The 20,998-nt window shown below is 35.1% G+C and overlaps 1 long non-coding RNA gene and 2 pseudogenes across 1 annotated transcript; 2 read left to right on the top strand and 1 right to left on the bottom strand.

Annotated features, from left to right (window-relative positions):
• Positions 1-1,131: 1,131 nt before the first annotated feature.
• Positions 1,132-3,151, top strand: LOC103330949 (uncharacterized). The gene is made up of 3 exons (XR_016127270.1): positions 1,132-1,432; positions 1,558-2,401; positions 2,893-3,151. It is a non-coding gene; the product is annotated as an uncharacterized LOC103330949 (long non-coding RNA).
• A 4,972-nt stretch (positions 3,152-8,123) lies between these two features.
• On the top strand, positions 8,124-9,671 carry LOC148916809 (uncharacterized; annotated as a pseudogene).
• Positions 9,672-19,906: 10,235 nt separating this feature from the next.
• On the bottom strand, positions 19,907-20,706 carry LOC148916808 (small RNA-binding protein 11, chloroplastic-like; annotated as a pseudogene).
• Between the last annotated feature and the right edge of the window lie 292 nt (positions 20,707-20,998).

The raw sequence follows: 20,998 nt of genomic DNA, 5'->3' as shown, positions 1-20,998 counted from the left end.
TAAAAACGACGAACGACTTGTAACTATCTCAGATACGTGCGCACTCAAAGGATCAATTCCATTGGTTGCTTTATGATAGTAGTTATTATATATATATATATATATATATATATATATATATATATATAGAGAGCTTCCATTGAGGGATCCCTCAAATAAGCTTATTTGAGGGACACCCCTTGTAGGGCCACTATGGATTGTATTTTACTAATCCAAACCATCTATTTTGTAGATACTCATTCAAAGATCATCTCTACAAAAAATCACTTGAATCCGATATCATTTGACCACTCAATTGAGTTATTGAAATTTTAGTACTTTCTTGAAGCACCGTGTTCATTGATTTTGTAAGACACAATTGGATGTCGAAACAATGTCCGATTTGTCTAATTTTTTGTAAGGATGATCTATGAATGAAGACCTAAAAAATAGATGGTTTGGATCACTGGAAAAAAAATTGTAGGGTACCCTAAAGGGCGTCCCTCAAATAAAATTATTTGAGGGATCCCTCAATAGAAGGGGACTGTATATATATATATATATATATATATATACACACACCTACCACGACTATATGAATCGGTTTTTAATGGAGTCCATGGTGCGTTGTGCATGTCTCTCTCGTATGTTTTTGGCTTATTAATTGACTTATCCTTTTGGGAATTTACTAAAACATTTCGTTGGTCCAAAAAAAATCTAAAATATTTTGTTTGCATAATATGGGTTAAGGCAATTGGTTATGATAGTTTGACCATCCCCTTGTACTCAAATTTGAATCCCATTCTTCCCGTTAATTAGATTAATTTAAAATAATTTAGATGAGTGCTTATATAAAAAAAATTAACTAAACCATCTTTCTTTCTTATGCTTTTTCCGTTATTTTGACAGTCTCTGAAATATCTTTCTTCTTCATTTTTTTTCTTCCCCTATGCTTTTGCAATAAAGAATCACCACACTCATTGGACTTAGTCTTTTTGGAAATAAAATATTTAAATTTTTTAGACAAGAAGACATGTTTTCTCAATACCATCACAACTACGTAAGAGTGCTTAGAAAGAGGCCAAAGCAAGCTTGTGAGCATACAAGGAGTTCTATACAAGTGGGTGATTGATTGTTCTTCTTAGTTGCTTGTTTTCAAACCTCGTCAAGTTCTTGGTATTCTTACTTTGTTCATCTACACAAAAGCATCCAAAATGAATAATGCCTCCAAAAGTACAGTTGGGATTCCCGAATTCTTAAAAAAAACAGACAAAGTAGTTTCTACTTCAGGAGTCTCTAGAAACCAGGATGATACAACCGCAGTAGGAACTGAGCCTGCTACTAGAGAACCGTCATATTCCGATTATACCTTAGCTATGATGCTAGAGAGTCCTCGTGCGACTTCACCATGGGATGGTAATTATGTTGCAAAAAAATACCGCAATATTATTCGGTGAGTTTCATACAGTTTAACTTCTTTTTTTCGTATATATGTTTCCGAGATATATATATCATGAAGCTCCACTATATATATGTATACATATATTTCTAAACATTTTTATTATATCCTTTTCAAAGGGACGTCATTGAGCAGCTTTCTGAATTGATGAAAAAAGGTGAAAGCTGTCCTGACGATTTGACACTAGTTGATCACATACGCATCGATCGTGAGCCTTATCGAGCACATATCAAAGACATTCCAAATTCATCCAATACAGAGAATTTGACAACTTATAGGAGCAAATTGAGATCTTTGGTTAAGAGCATACTTGAGGGGGATGATAATACAAGCGTGGAGGGGGGAAATACAAGAGTGGAGCTGGCACACTTTTATTTGAAGGTTGACGAACCAAAGTAAGGGAACTATTTAATAAAAAAGTTCTCTCTTTTCTTTCCATTTCTATACTTTTTTATGGAATCATTTAATTTTATTTGCAGGGTGGCTTTAGATGATTTATGCCATCATCCTCTACTCATGTCGCCTAATGAGAGATATTATTTCCCCATTGATGCCCACATCACACTTCAAAATGAGAAAAAGGGTGTTTGGAAGGATAAATACTGCCAAAGCGATGATGAGAGCATTAACATTAAAGAAACGATTGCAAAGTCCAAATTGGATACAGATTTTATGGACTTCTATGAGAAAGGTAAATATGAGGATAATGCACTGGGAGTGCATCGGTACTCAAGAAAGATTTGCCTTCATTTCCTACGACAAAATAGTTCGGTATGCACATCACACTAACTACTTTTCTAAACTTCTTCTTACAAATATATAGGGACATATCTTAACATATCAAATTTTTTTGTAGACAGAGGACACGGAAAAAAAGCTTACTTCATTCTTCCCCAAACGACTCACACATTTATATAATTTCTTAAATGACATTGGTATTGGCATGCAGTTCTTAATAAAGAGGTAATACCTTAACTAAAGATCTAATCCTTGTATATTCTATTGTATCTATTGTTACTTTCGAACTCTCTTTTGCTTCTAAATTATCTTTATGGTTATCATACTATAACAAACTTGTAACTTCGGGTTGGTGTAATGGAAATATTTTGTTTTAATTTCTACTATCAATAACATTCTTATCCAACCCATTTTAACTAAACAAAAGGGTTTAACATACTTCGGCAATACTTAGGAGTATGTCGATGTGGCGATTGTGCATTGTATTCTCAAGATTCTCGAGGCAAGTACTGTTGTCATGTGACCAAAGTTTCAGGGTGTCACAGAAAAGATGGCATCCCAATCGCCATATGTGATGCAAACTCATGTACATCAAATATTTAGGGAATTACTGTTTCCTGCTAATGTCTTTGTTTTCCCTACTAATTCAAATATTTTTTTTTAATGTAAAATATTTAACCCATCTCATGTACCTTGTTGTTTATAATTATCACCAGTATGAGAGAAGAATCTTGATGATCATCAAGTGCATCTGATCCTAGCTTAACGAGGCAGCACCAAAAAGAAGTTTCAAGCTTGTTGCAACTAAATTTGTGTAATGTATCGTTTGTGGTAGTATTTATAAATTGGATTTTAGTCGATTGTATGTACAAGGGGCAATTGATATTTGAAGCTTATTTATATGTAGTAAAATGATGGGTGTGCATTGGAGACACAAATTTGAATGCATCATGTAAACCTTGTATTTTGGATTGATTTGATAAGTGTGATACATGAGAGATTTATACACATTTAAAAACCCTAGTAAAGATGTGCAAGGAAACTGAATCAACAATACAAGGAAGGTAAATCAATATTACACTATGTGAAAATTGAATTTTAGCTTTGAATAATATCCGTTGCTAAAGGTACCCAAGAATCGAAGTATTGGGAACCGATGCGTATGATACAATCATACGCTTCAGATATTATCCGTTGTTAAAGATTATTTATGACTTCGCTATTCACTTAATCGCCGTGCATAAGTTGTTATCATTAGGGGTGGGCACTTAAACCGGCGAACCGGAAATCCGAACCAAACCGCACCGAACTAGACCCGGAAAAAATTGAGTTGACCAAAAAGTCAACAATCGGTCAAAACTGAACCGGACCGGTTTGGACCAGTTTTGGATCCGATTCCATGTCTTCAAAAACCGGACCAGGCCAAACCAAACTGGTCAAATTGAAAAATATATAATTTCAATATATATTTATATTTAATGCTATATTTTTAATTTCATTAAAAAAAAACTAATATTTTTTCAAGTTCAATTTCAAAATATCTCTCTTTTCTAACTTTAATATTTATTTTTATATGAAATTGAATAATTTGTTAATTTTCAAGTAATAAGAATAATATTTCAGTTGAGAATTGTATTAAAAATTAATTTTTATAATCCGGTTCAAAACTGAACCGGAACAAAACTGGTTCAACCCGAACCGAATAGTTTTTGAAATTTTTTTAATCAAAATCGAACCAAACCAAATCGGATGAATAGTATCGGATCGGTTCTATTTTGGGGCAAAAACCAGTCCAATCAGAACCGTGCCCGCCTCTAGTTACCATGTGCCAAAACAACGTTCACCTCTGATGCCTAAACCTTTAATAGCATTAGGGAATATATCAGCACTAATGCTAAATACTCGTTATAGCATCAAGGGTTTTGATTATACTGAAGCGTGTTCTAACTTACGACTTCAGAAAAGATGTCGCTGCTGTTGCAAATTATGGTTTACTCATTCGTTTTTTGCGCTTATGCTGAAGTGAAAAGCCTACAAATAGTTTGAATTTCTACAAATATTATTGACCCCCTTTTGATTATAGGCTTCGGTTCCCATAGAGTGCTAATGTTGTTTTTAATTTTTAACTTCAGTTGTTATGGCATAACAAAGGTTGTTATACACAATAGACATCATATTTAATAATAAACTGTAAGCAATTTCCATGTTTCACATCATATTTTACTTAGTTTCTGTCTCAAAATATAGAGGCATCTCATCCATTTCATATATATTGCCATTGCAACATCAAAAAATATTCATATATATATATATATATATAAACTTATGAGTTCTGCTAGTAAACCAAAATCCATCAATCCATACATATATAAGCAAAATACTACCAAAACAAGAAGGAAAATGTTCAAACTCAAATCCACTCTAGCACATGACATGCCCATTCATCTCGAACCTCGTCCAATTCCATTTGGGCGTAAAATCCCTTCTTTTTTCCACTTCTCGCATATTGAAATTAAATGAAAAGAGTATATAAAGATTAAGAAAAACTATATAAAATCTTCAACAAGAAGCTAAAGAAAAACAAAAATACTATAAAAAAAAAAATTACAGGGAATTCAACTTCAATTTTTAGAAGATTTCAAACAGTAACTTTTTGTTTTTGTTTTTTTGAATAGAAATGATTGTATTGATAATCAAGAGGACAAGCTGTCCTTGACTAAACAACAAGAGCAAACACTACTTAATTAAAAGCAGGAAACTAGAACCAAGAAGAAAACCATTGAAGCTACACCCCCTAAAATTTGCTAGAAAAAACATCTAAGTAAACTTATCTCCAGACAGCAACTATGCCCAGGAAACAAAAAAACTGTTAGAAAGAAATCATGCATATTCTGCAGTAGATTGACCAAACAGAATGGTATATGAAAATATTACAATAAGGTTTTATATTTAACATTCATCCAAAAAAAAAAAAAAAAACAAAGGCACCTCAACGCTGGTAACATTGCCAGAGCCGAAAAGGAGCAACATCAAACAAAGGAATCAAAAAAATTTGGTCTTTCAGCTGAACCCAATCATCCAATCCATAACAAAGACTCAAATATGCTACAACAAAAAGACTAAGCCATCCATTTACAGATTCACATGTCCAGAGTGGGACAGTCGAAAGTAAATTTGAACTTGTCAAAGATGGTCAAAATTCAAGTCCAATTGGCAATTTGGCTACACTTAATTTATCCTTATCTATCAAGTTGCAATGATAAGCTAAATACAGACAAAATCCTTTTGACTCACCATAAACAAAAATTGAGGCAACAACTACTAGACGGATTATAATTACAAAATACATTCCAAGAGGCTGGATTAATACTTATAAAATAGCAAACACAATAAGAAAATACCTTAGTTCCATAATCGTACTACATCATGCTAAAAACTGAAGCTCTAAAAAATTCATATTCATGGCTCCCCAAAACAATTTATAGACCAAGCATGCCCTAAAAATGCATAAAGAGCAATAAGTTCAAAGATTCGAAAGGAAACAAGAAAGGCAAAGTTTACCTAGTGTTTATCTAAAAACACAATGCATGAGCTACAAGATAAAATACAGTTAAGATAAGAGTCCAAAAAACAAAAAAAAAAAAGGATGACCCACATGGCTATCCTCTACTATGAGGGATTACTGCCACTACTACGTTTTACGATTTGCGCGACGTAGAGAAATTCGTCGCACAAGAAACACTTGCGCGACAGAAGAACTCATTCGAAGCTCAAACTATCGCGGATAATAATTTTATATTTCTAAGCTTGCGCGACCAAAATGTTCGTTGTGAATACACGTTATCATCACGCAGAGTTAGCAAGAAAAACGCGGGGTTATTTATTTCGTGCCAAACACTTGCACGACGATAGCTTTCGTCGCGAAAGAAAACTTTGCGCGACCATTGTAAGAAAAACGCGGGTCTATTTTATTTGGCGCCAAATACTTGGGCGACGAACTATCACTGTCGTCGAGTAAAGTTAGATGTCGACACGTTCATGCGCGACGATATTGGTCATTGGCACGACGAAATGTTTAGCGACGAAAACGATTTCTCGTCGCATAAAGTTTGCTGTCAACAAGCGCGACGAAAATGTTATTTTGAGCGATGAAAATGAGTTTTTGTCGTGACAAAAGTTATCTTTTGCAGAAAATCTTCGAGATACAAATGGTATACAAGAACCGTTTCAGATATAAGGAGTGTCTTCAATCGAAATACCGATTCAATCAATTACAATTGTCCTCGGTGATCTTCTGCGATACGATGTTGCAGTGGGCCCGAACAACGACGGCGATGTAGTTATAGAGGAGGAGGATTGGGAGACTGAAAGTGATGATAGCGATGATAACGAAAGTTATTATAGTTCCGATGATGAATAATACAATTTATTTGTGACTTGCAATGTAAAACATAGTAAATGAATTTTTTTGTAATTAATTATGTTACTGTAAAGATTTTGTGGTATCCACTGCTGAAACTTAAACTGGAGCCCTCACATAATCTAATATAAAAATGATTAAAAAAAAAATTGCAACGACTTAATGTTATAAATCAATTTTTTTATGGCTAAAATTCATCATCAATTAGCATGTAATAACAATCACAAATCAAATTCATAAAAGTTTTAATGTTTTCATTTTATAAAATTAAATATTAGTATGTGTGGTACAAAAATAAGAGTTCAAGATGCAAGAATGTAGATTTCATGCCTTTGCATTTAAAAATGCAATTGGTTACAATTATTTCTATTATTTCACAATACTTGTAGAATTTTTGATATGATTCTTCAGTAATTTTTACACTCATTCTTTTAAAAATAAAAAAAAAATTCGCAGGTTGATGGTTGATGGTGTAGGGTTTAAGGTTTAGCTTTAGGGTTTGTGCAACATAACAGGCTCCTCTACATCTCGCAAGGTACGATAATTTTCGAGGGTTGAGGGTTTGGGGTTTTGGGTTTAGGATTTAGGGCATGGATAATTTTGGAACGTAAAAGGCTCTTCTATGTTGTGCAAGGTGCGATAATTTTGGCATGGAAATATTTCCTTGTGTGACATAATAGGTTCTTCTACGTCGTGCAAACTCTAAACCTGAACCCTAAACCCTGAAAAAAAAAGCACCATTTTCAAAAAATTTGCAAACTTGCACGACGCATTAATTGTTTTGTAGAGCAAGTTCAAGAAAATTTAGAAGAAGGCGCTGTTTTTTTCAATACTTCTAAAAACCCTCTCTCTCTCTCTCTCTCTCTCTCTCGCAAGTCTTTCTCACTTCCTCCACCTGTGCCCTTCCAAACCTCCATACCACCACCACCAGCCATGGCTGGCCCAAAGACTGCAGACCCATCCCTTTGGACACCCAAGCGCTGTCGGCTCGTGTGGACACTGTAGCAAAAGAACATTGCGTCCCGATGCGATCCCCTAGTTGTCATGAGCACATAGGTATCTTCAGACTCCAATTTGGATACCATTTGAGCCTCGAACTGATTTCACCTATTGTGCGATTTCCGGGTTTGATATGTTCGGACCATTGGATTGAACTCAAACTCTCGTATGTTGTACCTTGTAATTCTAGGATCGTAGATCGGAGTCCTGGATACTCCGAAGTCGCGAACCCTATGGTAAGATATGCTTTAAATAAGGATTCTTATATGCTTTTGTTTCTCTTGACTAATTTTTTTGTTGAGTTTTTATTTTGGTTAGTTAGTATTAATAAATTAGTGTTTTTTATTAGGTTGTATATGCTTAGATTATATCTTGGTAAATTGGATTAATTTTTATGTTCATTAATTAATGAAGATTCTTATATATTTTTGTTTTATTAGTTGGGATTTATGTTTGTTAATTGGATTAATTTTGGATGCTTGTTCAGTTGTGCAGATATCAAACCTTATTAGAAGTCGTAAGGCGGTGATGACTGTACAGAGTTTGCCTCCCGGCTTAGCCGGCAACTACCATTGCTCCAGCACAGATGGACCACTTGCCGGTTGGTCCCGGGGTCTCCCATGCGACGGTGTCATCAGCGTCATTAGTGGCGCAACTGCTTGTGCCAGGCGTCATCACCGCCCCGACGATCGACACAACATTGAGGTAAATATTTCCTTGAACTCCAGCTGTTTTGGACTAAGATTTTAGTAGGATTTGTTATTTAACGTTAATTTTATATTTTTTTGTAGCCAAGAAGAACATCCGGGGACCTTGTCGCCAGTTGAAGATGGCGAAGGTGATTCGGGTGACCAACAGTCGTATCAACATTGTATACGACGAGCGGCATCAGGTTGCACCAACGGTGGACCATCATAGCTCATTGGCCCACGACATTGGTCACGTCGTTCGGACCCATTGTCTGATGAAATGGAAGTCTTGGAAGGTCATGCCTGACAAGATGAGGATGGAGGTGCGAGGACAGTTGTCGGTATGTATCCTACCTTTTAATTGTTTTTCCTTCCAACTTTATATATTTTTATTACTTAATGCATGTAATTAATTTATTACAGACGAACTACAATTTAGAGAACCTTGACGATGAGTCATTGGCGTTCTTCAACAGGCTCTTTGCTGAGAGGTAAAAGCAATGGAAGTACGACCTGCACCACCATTTTCAGGCATTTGATGATCTGCAGGTCACTCTTCAAGAGGGTTGATTGAAGGAGTTTGAGGGGCAGGAGGATAGTTGGGTGTGGCTCAGCGGTCATTTTCAAGAGCCTGATTATGTGGTATTTTTTTTCTATTAAGTTGAAAATTATTAGACGTTTCTTACTAATGTTTATTTAATTTTTTATATTTCATTTCAATTTCAACTAATACATTTATTTTTTGTATAACAGAAGAAGGCGAAAGCAAATAAGGGTAATAGGGACAAGAAGACTCTTCTCCACTATTCAGGTTCCAGGCTGTTCTCTTATAGGATAGAGGTGCGGCGGGGGGTAATAATAAAGTTGTTTATATTCAATTTTTAATACGTTATTAATATTAATTTGTTTTTTTCGTACTAGCATTTTTCTTCTCCTGTTCAATTCAGGGGGGATCCAAATTCCTGAAGATCGACGTCTTTGGTGACGTTTATGTTCGACCTGGGAATGAGTTGGTCGAGTCCCTTCATGTAAGTATTCTTTAATTTGAACTATTATCTTACGCATTCAAGTTTCATGGTTATTATATGAATGTTTTAATTAATATTTTATTTTATGTTATGTTAAACAGGCGACGATGATGGAGAATAGCCAGTTGGTTTTTCCGGAGTCCGCCTCTCATCTTCTTCTCGATACTCCGCTCGAGTATGTGGATCCTCCACAGAATACAGGGTTTTAGATCTTGATGGAGACCTTGGATCAGACTCTCGGGAGGAGCCTAGGGACATATTGTTGAGGGATGGGGAATGCACGATGGCGGGAACCTAGAGCCGCTTCATTGTCGCTGTCAAATCAGGTGACTGCTGACAACAGAGGTGGCCGAGCTTAAGACCCAAGTCGCCGTATAGTACCTAGATGTCACAGCTTCTAGAGTCCCTCGCTCTGTTTGGCATTCCAATCCCACATTTTGGTCCTCGTCGACCTCCGAGCCCCTCCAACCTGAACATGGCCACAGCATCTCTACCTCTGTCTACAATGTCCGGACCTCCAAGCCACATTTGCAAGACGACCACGTAGATTTTGGAATATTTTTTGATTAGTTTTTTACTTTCTTAATTACATTTTAAACATTTCTCTTGTACTATATACATTTATATTTTTTTCAATTTTGTTTTTCTCTTCATTAAATGTTTTATTGTAACTTCATTTTATTACCCAAAAAAAAAAAATATTTCAAATTTTATTTTTTTACAAAATAAAAAAAGGTAAAATTAAATTTAAATGAAATACATTTTATTTTTGTGCGATGAAACTCTTCGTCTCACGAAAAAGTGAAGTGACTAAGACATTTTCGTGACGCCAACACACCTCGTCGCGCAAAGGTATGAGAGAGGAACAACACTCTCGTCCCTACATTTCAGTGCGACAAAGGCAAACCATCGTGCTGTGCGATTGTGACGAACTATTTTCGCCGCGCAACGTTTTGAGAGACGAACATTAGTCTCGTCCCTAAACTTTTGTGTGCCAAAGATTAGCCGTGGTTCTGGGTTTTCGCGACCAATCTAAATCTGTCGTTGTGCATAGTCTTTCTTCACGATCTTTGTGCGACGGATTTAGCGCAACGAAGTTTTTGTCGCGCTTAGCTTTGTGCAACTCAGATCTTCTTTGCGCAACTAAATTGTCTTCATCGCGCAAATAGTAAAATGTATCAGTGTGCTTTATTGATTTTGAAAAAGTTATTATACAAGTGTAACAAAAAAAATGTATATGGTGATACTAACCATCTGTTACAGTCATGGAAGCTTGCAGTGGGACATTTCGAGCATGCAGTCTGAAACTAATTAATTGTGGTCCTCCTCAACGAGTACAAATGGAAGGAAGAAATGAAAATTCATTCATTAGCTGAGATTAAATATACATTAGAGATGAAAAGCAGACCAACCTGATAAAGAATTAAGCAAGTACTCAGAAAAATTACTTCACCAACCTTTAAGACAGCTTTACCCAAAAAAGATAAAGGAAATTGCCATACCAGGATGTTTGTCTTAGTCAGCACCTTCTAGAACTTCAAGATAGTGAACAAAAGAAGGAACCACAATCTCAAGCTTTCCATCACTAGGAGGAAGACACTACTCCAAAAAGTGACAAAGACGACCAGAAAAAAACGACGGTCTAAGGGAAAACTGTCGTTGTTTTTTAAAAGACGACGGTTCTATAAAATCGCCATGTAATAACACCTTAGACACCTAAAAATGGGAGATTCCAATGGTTGTTCATAAAAGACGACGCACCTAATTAAAAAACCGACGTCTTATTGAAATGGGATTTCCGCAGACTAAAATCTAAGCCAACAAAGAACGGCAGAAGTTATGAATAGACCTACGTAGAAAGTATAGACGACGATGTCAAAAAGCCGCCGTTTTACTCAGAAATTAACACGACCAAGTTTTCGTATAAGGCGCCGTATAATTACAAATAAATCCACGGTGGTATAATACAAAATACTGCCGTATTAAATTAATGTACAACTACGGCAAAGATAAATATATCGACGTCTTTCTCGTATAGTTATACGACAGTATCTTTATCTCTCACCACGTTGGGGTTTTTCATTTAACGACGTATTATAAAATTTAACGTCGTATTTATTCACTTTATATGTCATACCTTATATTTAAACCGTCGTCTTAATAAGAATTTTTTTTAACAATTTATTTCTTGGATTTTGTTATCCTACGTCGGTAGATCAACTTAATGACAAGAATTGAAATAACCACGACGGTTTATATAGAAAACCGCCGACATAATCACATTTTTCTGAGATCCCAAGGGTTACGAAATCTTACCAGATGGAACTCTGTTCCTCATCATAATCTTACCAGAAAGACAATATTTTAGAGGTTAATGATATATGTGTATTTGTGTCTTTGAGATACACAAACGCACATACACATTAACATCCAAAAAATTGCCTCTGAAATTTCACGACGGCAGCCTCAGATTTGCAATCGAGAGAGACAATTTTTTGGAAGTTGATGATGTCTGTGCGTTTGTGTATCTACACGAACATACACACATACACCAACATCCAAACAATTGCCTCCTAAGAGGTGAGGTGAGACAGAGAAAAGGGCAAAAAGAAGTTGAAACCCTAATTGAAAACTAAAACTGAAAAAACTTGTGAAAAAAAATCTATTTATAATTAAAAAATAAAATCCACGTCGGTTATATTACACATAACGACGTTTAACAAAACGAATCCACGTCGCGAAACAAATATATTACGTCGTCTTAGTCTCAGAGAAAAAAACCAACGACAGAATCAATTAAGTAACTGACGTAGAAATTAAAGACGTCGGAAATTATAAACCTACCGCCATCTTACGACAAAAAAGACGACGGTAGAACAAAAAACCGTTGTTGTTTTTATATTCGTGTTTGATTTAAATCAGTCACCCAAACAAGAAACTTTACAAATTCTAGAACATTAATTTCTGTCATTTAAATTTCCTTGGGAAAAAAAACTCTATTTATCACGCACTGTAATTGAAAACTAAAACTGAAAGAACTCGGAGAAAAAAAAAAGGGAGTTTCACTAAAACACCCAAAATGGGGGTTGAAATTATAAAAAAACCCAAGCACTATTTAAACATATAAACACACCCAAAACCCATCATTACACACACTCAAAACCCATTTATAAACACACCCAAAAAGTTGACTTTGGGGTTGATTTTGGGTGTGTTTCTATGTTTAAATAGTGCTTGGGTTTTTTTATAAATACATGTCTAGGATTGGGTTTATTTATAAATTTGTAAAAAAAAAAAACTCTATTTATGATTAAAAAATCAAATCCACGTCGGTTATATTACACCTAACGTCATTTAACAAAAAGAATCCACGTCGTGAAACAAATATATTGCGTCATCTTAGTCTCAGAGCAAAAAACCAACGATAGAATCAATTAAGTACTGACGTAGAAATTAAAGACGTCGGAAATTATAAACCTACCGCCATCTTACGAGAAAAAAAACGACGGTAGAACAAAAAACCGTCGTTGTTTTTATATTTGTATTTAATTTAAATCAGTCACCCTAACAAGAAACTTTACAAATTCTAGAACATTAATTTCCGTCATTTTAAATTTCTTCGGGAAAAAAAACTCTATTTATAACGCATTGTAATTGAAAACTAAAACTGAAAGAACTCGGGAAAAAAAAACTCTATTTATAATTTAAAAGTAAAATCCACGTCGGTTATATTACACTTAACGACGTTAACAAAAATAATCTACGTCGGTAATTATAAACCTACCGCCATCTTACTTTAATATACTACGACGACAAAAAAGACGACTAAAAAAGACGACGATAGAACAAAAAACCGTCGTTGTTTCAAATTTGGTCTGTTCTCTTTCTGCAGGACTTGGATAGTTCAAAGCATTGACAATGTCTTTACAAATTCGATTGCTCAGGCTTTAGAGGCCATCTGAAGCCATTTCTATTCTTTATCGCATTCTTGAAAACCCATCTTCTTCTTCTAAAGCTCTACGGATAAAGGAACAGGCTATCACAAATCTGACGGATCTTCTTAGCCAAGAAAATCGAGCAGAGGATCAAGCACATCTGATCTTCAGATTTCCCTTTGCAAAGAAATTGCGCAGTGGACCCGTGCTGAGAAGTGAACTTTCCTTCGATAGCGAGTGGAGGCCAGGCTTGCATCTCTTTTGATGGAAAGCAAGGAGTATTCAGAAGCACTAAGTCTCCTATCAGGCCTGATCACGGAAGTGAGAAGTCTAGATGACAAGCTTCTTCTTGTGGACATAGATTTGTTGGAGAGTAAGCTCCATTTCTCTTTGAGAAAGACATCCAAATTATTGTCTTTGAGAGGTGAGAGAGAGTGTCTGTGAGAGAGGAAGAACTTGGAACCCTAAATGAAAACTGAAACTGAAAGAAAGCAACAAATTGATACAATAAATTTTTAAAACCCACGGCGGTCATTACACACAAACCGCCGTTTAATTTTAAAATCAACGTCGGTTATTATTTAATATACGTTGTATATTATAAAAATCCACGTCGGTATATTACAAAAAAACGACGTGTTAAATCCTTGTACCATGACGCGAGATATTAATTTATCAACTTTTAGTTTGGAGTTTACTACGACGGTACCTACAACACTACTGTCGTATTTATTTACCACGTCCTAAGTTCAAATTATCGTCGTAGTTTTTTATTTATACGTCTTCATACTCTGTAAACCGCCGCCTTATTTTTATGAAACGATTTGTGTATATATTCAACTTTTCGTCTACCTGACTTACACATGCACTGTTTCCAAACCCGATAAAAAATTTCAATCTCCAAGAGAAAACTTTTCGTCTTTTTTCCTTGTCAAAGAACTGTCACTGTATCTCATCGTCTTCTTCGTCGTCTTCTCTGAACTTAAACACCAAACTCCGAGAGAAAGCTTTCATTGCACGCAAAAGGTAAGCTTTCATTTCTCACTATTTTTGTTGCTGTTTTGCATGCTCATACGGTTTTTGTTTTGAAAATATTTTTACCTTTTTTCTGGCCAAAATCATTTTAATTCTTTCCAAGTTTGATAAAATATATAGACAAGAGGGAAAGTTTCCAACTTTGAACACAACTACTTCAACTAAATAAGACGACGGTAGCTTCTTATTTACGTGGTTAAATATGTAGACCACGACGGTTCATCAGTCGCCCCTAGCGTCGTCTGAAAATTGACATAAGTTGTTTTTAAAATGACCGTCGTTTTTTTATTTTATTGTTTGATTGCAGGTTTGATTTCTCTGAACCATGGTTTTTGTTCTTCCTAATTTGATAAAATACAAAGAAAAAGAAAGTAGGGGTTGGGATCTTATATAGACAATGGTATCTTATTATTCACGTCGTGTGAATGTTAATATCACGACCTTATACTAAGATACCGTCGTCTATATAAGATTCCAAAACCTTCTTTCTTTGTCTTTGTATTTTATCAAATTAGGAAAAACAAAAACCATGGTTCAGAGAAATCAAACCTACAATCAAACATTCACAGACAAAGAAAGAAGGGTTTGGAATCTTATATAGACGACGGTATCTTATTATTCACGTCGTGTTAATTTTAATACCACGACGTTATATTAATATTAACGTCGTTTGAATATAAATATCACGATGGAGTGTAAATAACGCCGTAATAACTTCTTATTACGTCTTCTTTTATATTTTTTCGTCGTTGTTTAAGTACCATCGTTTTAAACATTTATTACGTCTGATGTTATGTTATTGCGTCGTGTAAAATCTTATCATACGTTGTGTTTTATGAATAACCATTGTTTGTGTTCTTAATTTTTTCCTAAAATATTTTCACTTGCAGGTTTGATTTGTCTGTAACCATGGTTTCTCAAGACTAAAGTAAGGACTCTAGCTCGAAAAAAAATGGAGGTAAGGAGCTTGGAATGGTAACTCCTCAAGCCAAGACCTTGAAGAAGATGAAGTTTGTTTCATCTGCTGAGACAGAACTAGCCAACACGACAACAATTTCTGAGGATTCAAAGTCAGGTCGAGGTATGAGCACAATGCCTCGTGTTGTGAAGAGAAAATTTCATAAAATCAAGCCAGTTGTTGAGTACAATAAAAGGGGGAAAGGATGTGGCCCTGCACATACTGAGATGCAGTCTTACATTGGTGTGTTGGCACGCTCTAGAGTCCCACTTGTGGACAAGAAATGGGCTGAAATCCCCAAGGACATAAAGGAGCAGATTTGGGAAGCCGTTGACATGGCTTTTGTGGTAGGTCAAGGGGGCAAGAACCTGGTGTTATCTTCTGCTGCCAAGAAATGGAAGGATTTCAAGTCTACACTAACGAGGCATTATATCCTTCCATACATCAAGGAGAGGGAGAAATTAAGCCAACCCCCTCAACTATATAAATTCATAGAGAAAGCAGAATGGAATGCCTTTGTGGCTTCAGGGTTATCCCAAGAATTTGTGTCTGTGCATTCTCAACATTCAAAGATTAGGGAGAAACTTGAGTACAATCATCGATTGTCTCGAAAAGGATATGCTGGTTTGGAGGATCAATTGGAGGAAACCATGCCTGGGGTAGAAATTGATCGATCTGCCTTATGTAAGAAAGCTAGACAAGACAAAGATGGTAACATCCCTGATCCAAAGGTGGCAGAGAAAGCAAAATTAATTGTAAATTCACTCTGTTTTAAATTTTTATTAAACTCTGTATTGCCCTGATAATTCTTATTACGTCTTATGTTATATTTACCATCGTGTGAATGATATTACTACGTCGATATGTTTTAAAAAACGTCGTTACAGGTCTGAATTTGGAATCGCTACTCTGTCTTTGTAATTATAGCATAAGACGTCGGTGTTTTATTTATTGCGTCTGTTTGAATATATTACTATGTCGAGATGTTTTAAAACGTCGTTACATGTGTCTGAATTTGGGATCGCTACTCTGTTTTTTGTAATTATAGCATAAGACATCGGTGGTTTATTTATTGCATCGTTTGAAACAACTAACCACGTCGTTCTTTAAGTAACGTCATTATAAATATATTATAACGTCGATTTCTATGTTATTGCGTTGTGTGAAATTATATAATACGTCATTTGTTTATAAATAACCGTCGTGTGTTTTCTTGTGCTGACTTTTTTATATGTCTTTGTTTTAGGATGAATTGCAAAAACAAGTGGCTGAAGGCAGTCTCAGTGTATCTGGCAATAATGATGTGTTGACCTTGGCTTTGGGTCTCGAGCATCCAGGGAGAGTAAGAGGGGTAGGTGATGGGATTTCCCCTAGGCAATACTTCAATTTACCTAGACAACAGAGGGTAAAGTTTGCCGATCAATTGAAGGAAAGTGTAAGAATTGACCTTCAAGAAGAGACTAAGAAGATGGAAGCTAGATCAAGGGAAGAGACTTTAAGGATGGAGGCTAGAACCAAGCAATTGGTAAAGGCTGAGAGGGAACATTTACTGATTCAGCTTTCCCAACTCATCCCCAATTTTGATCCAAGCATGCTTAAACCGAAAACTCCCTGTCAAAATCTAGGTCTAGAGCAAAGTCCCAAAAATTCAATGTCTAACAAAGCAAGCTGCTCTGGGGATGTGAGATCCCTACATTTTGAGGATGATACTGCCAAAAATGGGGAAAAGTAGGAAGAAATGGTAACATATCTGAACTTTGAATTCTCTGTTTTTTAAAAGAGCTATTAGACGTCGTTATTATGAAGCAAACCGTCGTTTGAAATACATACCACGACGATTTTATTAATAAACCGTCATTTGTATTTCAATACAATGTCGTATTTAGTTTACTTGTTTTACATGCCATTAGACGTCGTTATTTTTGAAAACTTTTGTGGTGATTTAGACAACGGTTTTAGTCCTTACCGACGTAATATATGAATCCCCACGACGTTTATTATTTACCATCGTTTAATAATTTTAAGACGTCCATAATTTTTATATACCGTCTTAAGTTATGCCTTACCATGACGTTTTGATTTAATTTTTTTACTTTATGTACAATCTGTCTTATATATATATATATATATTTCTTTTTTACTTAAAACAGAAATCTGGGGATTTAGAAAATCAAGATGAAGAGAAGAAAGAAGAAAAAAAAGTTGAAGAGAATAAAGAAGAAAAAAAAGATGAAGAAAAAAAAGATGAAGAGAAGAAAGAAGAAAAAGAAGATGAAGAGAAGAAAGAAAAAAAAGAAGATGAAGAAAAGCATGATGAAAAGGTATATTCTCATAACTTTGCCTTTTTATTTGTTTTTCAAATTTCAGACGTCGATAGTTTCTTTAAACCTTCGTTTGTTTTCAAATTAGACGTATTTTTTGTTTTGGGGAATGACTAATTTGTTTTGGCTTCTCAAGTCAAACAATTATTTTTTGTTGACGACCCGATGCATCGTGGTTGGTTGGTAGTGTTATCAATGCCTAATAGAGAATATAATGATGTTATTGGTGATGATGATGTCTTAGGTGATGTGAGAATTGAGTGTGAGCCATTTACTAGAGGGATGTCAAATGTTGACACATTTGATGAACTAGTGGGTGAGTTTGGGAGTCAAAATATTCGAGATGGGTGTGAAGATATATGGATTGAATGATGCTTATGTAATTGGCAGTGTATGACATTAATTTTGTAATATATTGTAATGTGATTTCTTCACTTTCATTATACAGGTTTGGCCACAAAACAATCAGTACAAAAAATGTGAAAAACAAACGTCTGTTCCAATAAAAAATGATGTTTTGGAGCATTCAACGACCGCAATATATTTACCGACGTCTTAAAGCAACGTAACAAAGAAGAACCACGACACTATTGTGAAACAGTTATTAAGGATATCACGTCGGAGAAGCATAAAGAGCCGCCATGTAATTCCAAATAACACGACTCCAATCCCATAATACCGACGTCTAAAAGACGAGATATCTAACCTGAACGTTACAAAAGACGACGTCATCTTAACTTTACCACGTCGCATGTTATTTCATAAACGAAGTGGAAAAGGATGAATTCACGACGGTATTTTAAATCCATTAGTAAATTTGTCGACGTTAAGATATATTTGGACGTCGTTCCTTTACAAAAACAACGTTATATGAATGTATCCACGTCTCTTTTCTTATGATAATGTCGTTAAAATTTCTTTACACGGCTAATATCGGATTAACAACGCCATCTAATAGGAATTAGACGACGGTAATGTTTTTAATGATGACGTATATATTATGAAACACGGCTGTCTTTTGAATGCTAACGACGTTGTATATTGACGACAACGTCGTCTTTATAAATTAATATATCGTAAGTAATGACCCCAACATATTTTCCACGTCGTTTATTTTAAGATCGTGTCGTTAAAACTTGTTTACACGGCGGTGAACTGAGAAACCTTGCTGTGTCAGATCCATTAGACGACGATTATATTTTAAGAGATGACGTATAAATTATGTAATACGGCTCTCAATTATTTGTAACCGACGTTATTTATTAGTACAACGTCGTCAGTTTAAATATATGCGTCGTAAGTAATGACCCAAACATCTATTTCCACGTCATCATTAATAGAAAAATCAAAGTGGAAAATTCATTTCACGACGGTTGTTGAAAAGATACTGACGTAGTATGAGTCAATAACGTCGTCGATTATGTATTTAAAGACGTCATATTTTTATTTGTCGTGAAAGGTATGTATATCTTGCGGCCATGTTCTGTTAATATATGTCATATGTTTCCTCTTTAACGACGTTTTTTGTTAGAATTGGTCGTCTACTCTCATCCTCGACTATTTTTTTATCTCTTTTTCCATTACAAAGACGTCGGTTATTATTTGTTAATGACGTTGTTTGTTTTAACAACGACTGTGATTAGTGTCGTGGTTTGACACCCAAATAGATGTCGGTCGATTCCACGACGATTTGAAAACCGAATACACGACCGTGAATTCCCGTCGTCTTTATCCTTTTTTGTAGTGGTGAGAAAATCAATGCCAAAGACAAAAAGAACACACAAATCAATTCTAGACACATTTAACTCGAACGCCAACCATAATTAGTCCCCTTGGTGATCTCAAAATGCACAAGTAAATGCCCGAAGTTTCAAGCCAAAACACTTTCCTTTTCATACCTATTAATATCGGTGATCAAGGGCATGGCATATATGTTAGAACTAACTTCAGTTACATGAATATAAAAAGACAACACTTAGTTTATAAGTTCTTAAATTTTGAAGATAATTACTTACCCAAAAGTTTAGAAGTTCTTAACCTTTTGAAGGTAATTACTTATCCCAAAAGAATATATAAAAAGAAACAATAAAGATAAAGATATGTCAAAACATTTGGTTATGTTTCAAAATACCTTTAGTTGCTGAAGTATAATAAAATCGGTTCTTCTCCTCTTTTTTTTTTTTTTCTTTTTTAATGGGAAAAACGACATTACGAGAGGAAGCTGCATTCAAATTTCTCAAACTTGAAGTACCAAAGCAATGATGAGGATACAATAGTAATCTGATATGTGTTCAATCTTAAAAAGTTAACTCATCTTGAACAACATGGAGAAAAAAAAAAGGTCATTATCTAGATTTGGTATCCTCTTCCTGTTTTTGAGTCTGGGCAACTTCAACAAAAATCAGCCTCCCATCAACCATCTGCACAAATTTTAACAGAAACTTCAAAAGAGAAAAACAAGACTGAAGGTGTTCATAAAAAAATACAATTTAAAAACATATGGCGAAAACAAAGACTAAGAAATTTGATAAACCAAAAACACATATTCAGTACGTAAAAGATTAGAATGCGCAAGTATAAGGGTTATATGTTCTGCAATTTGGCACAAAAACAATTATAATATGAGTCAATTTATCATTGCAATCTGAATAAATCAAGTTCATGAATTGGTTTTTTTTCATTTTAAAAAAAATAAATTAATTTTAACCTTAGGGAAGAAGGAAATTACCCTGCCATTCATGCCCATCAAAGCTTTTGTGTCTCAATATCTGACTTGTAAGTGACAAAACCGAATCCTTTGGGTCTTTGAGTTATACGGTCCATAGCCATTCTAGCTAAACATACAGTTAAACAAAATCATCACAAAGGTAAAAACCAGCCAGTAATTTCCACAAATTACAGAAGAAAAAATAAAAAATAATCGGAGCAAATTAATAAGAAAAGTAGAAATACCGTCTGCAACATCTCCAAAAGGAGAAAACAGTCTCTTGAGTTGTTCATTATTAGTGAACGCTGATAATCCTAAGCAACAAACCCAAGAATCAAAACAAGCGTTTTAAACAAAAAAACCATAAAAAAAGATTTGAGAGAAAGGGAAAGAGAGAATATTGCTGACGAAGAGCTGCGAGCTCAATCTTTTGGCCATCTCTGTGTCAACCCAAGTTCTAGAGATCTACTTTTTCTTTGAGCATGAAATGTGAAGAAGCAGATTTAAAATTTATAAGAACATATAGGAAGAAAAAAGAGATCCAGACTCAGACTGGCTTTTGGCATTGCACCAAAGGTGTCCAGTAGAGAAACTAGAAAGACTCTACAAAAATTTGAAGGTTTCTCATGCACCAAATGTGACCTTTCAAAGCTCGCCGAGGCTCAGGGAGGGGCAGGGGTGGCTAGGCTTTAGCCTTGAGGGAAGCGTCGGCCCTGGTTGGAGTGTCTGA

This window comes from Prunus mume, linkage group LG5, assembly GCF_029339155.1.
Source record: "Prunus mume cultivar Tortuosa linkage group LG5, ASM2933915v1, whole genome shotgun sequence".
Classification (NCBI taxonomy): Eukaryota; Viridiplantae; Streptophyta; class Magnoliopsida; order Rosales; family Rosaceae; genus Prunus; species Prunus mume.
The sequence above is the reverse complement of the archived record's forward strand: the minus strand, read 5'-3'. Positions and strand labels throughout refer to the sequence as shown.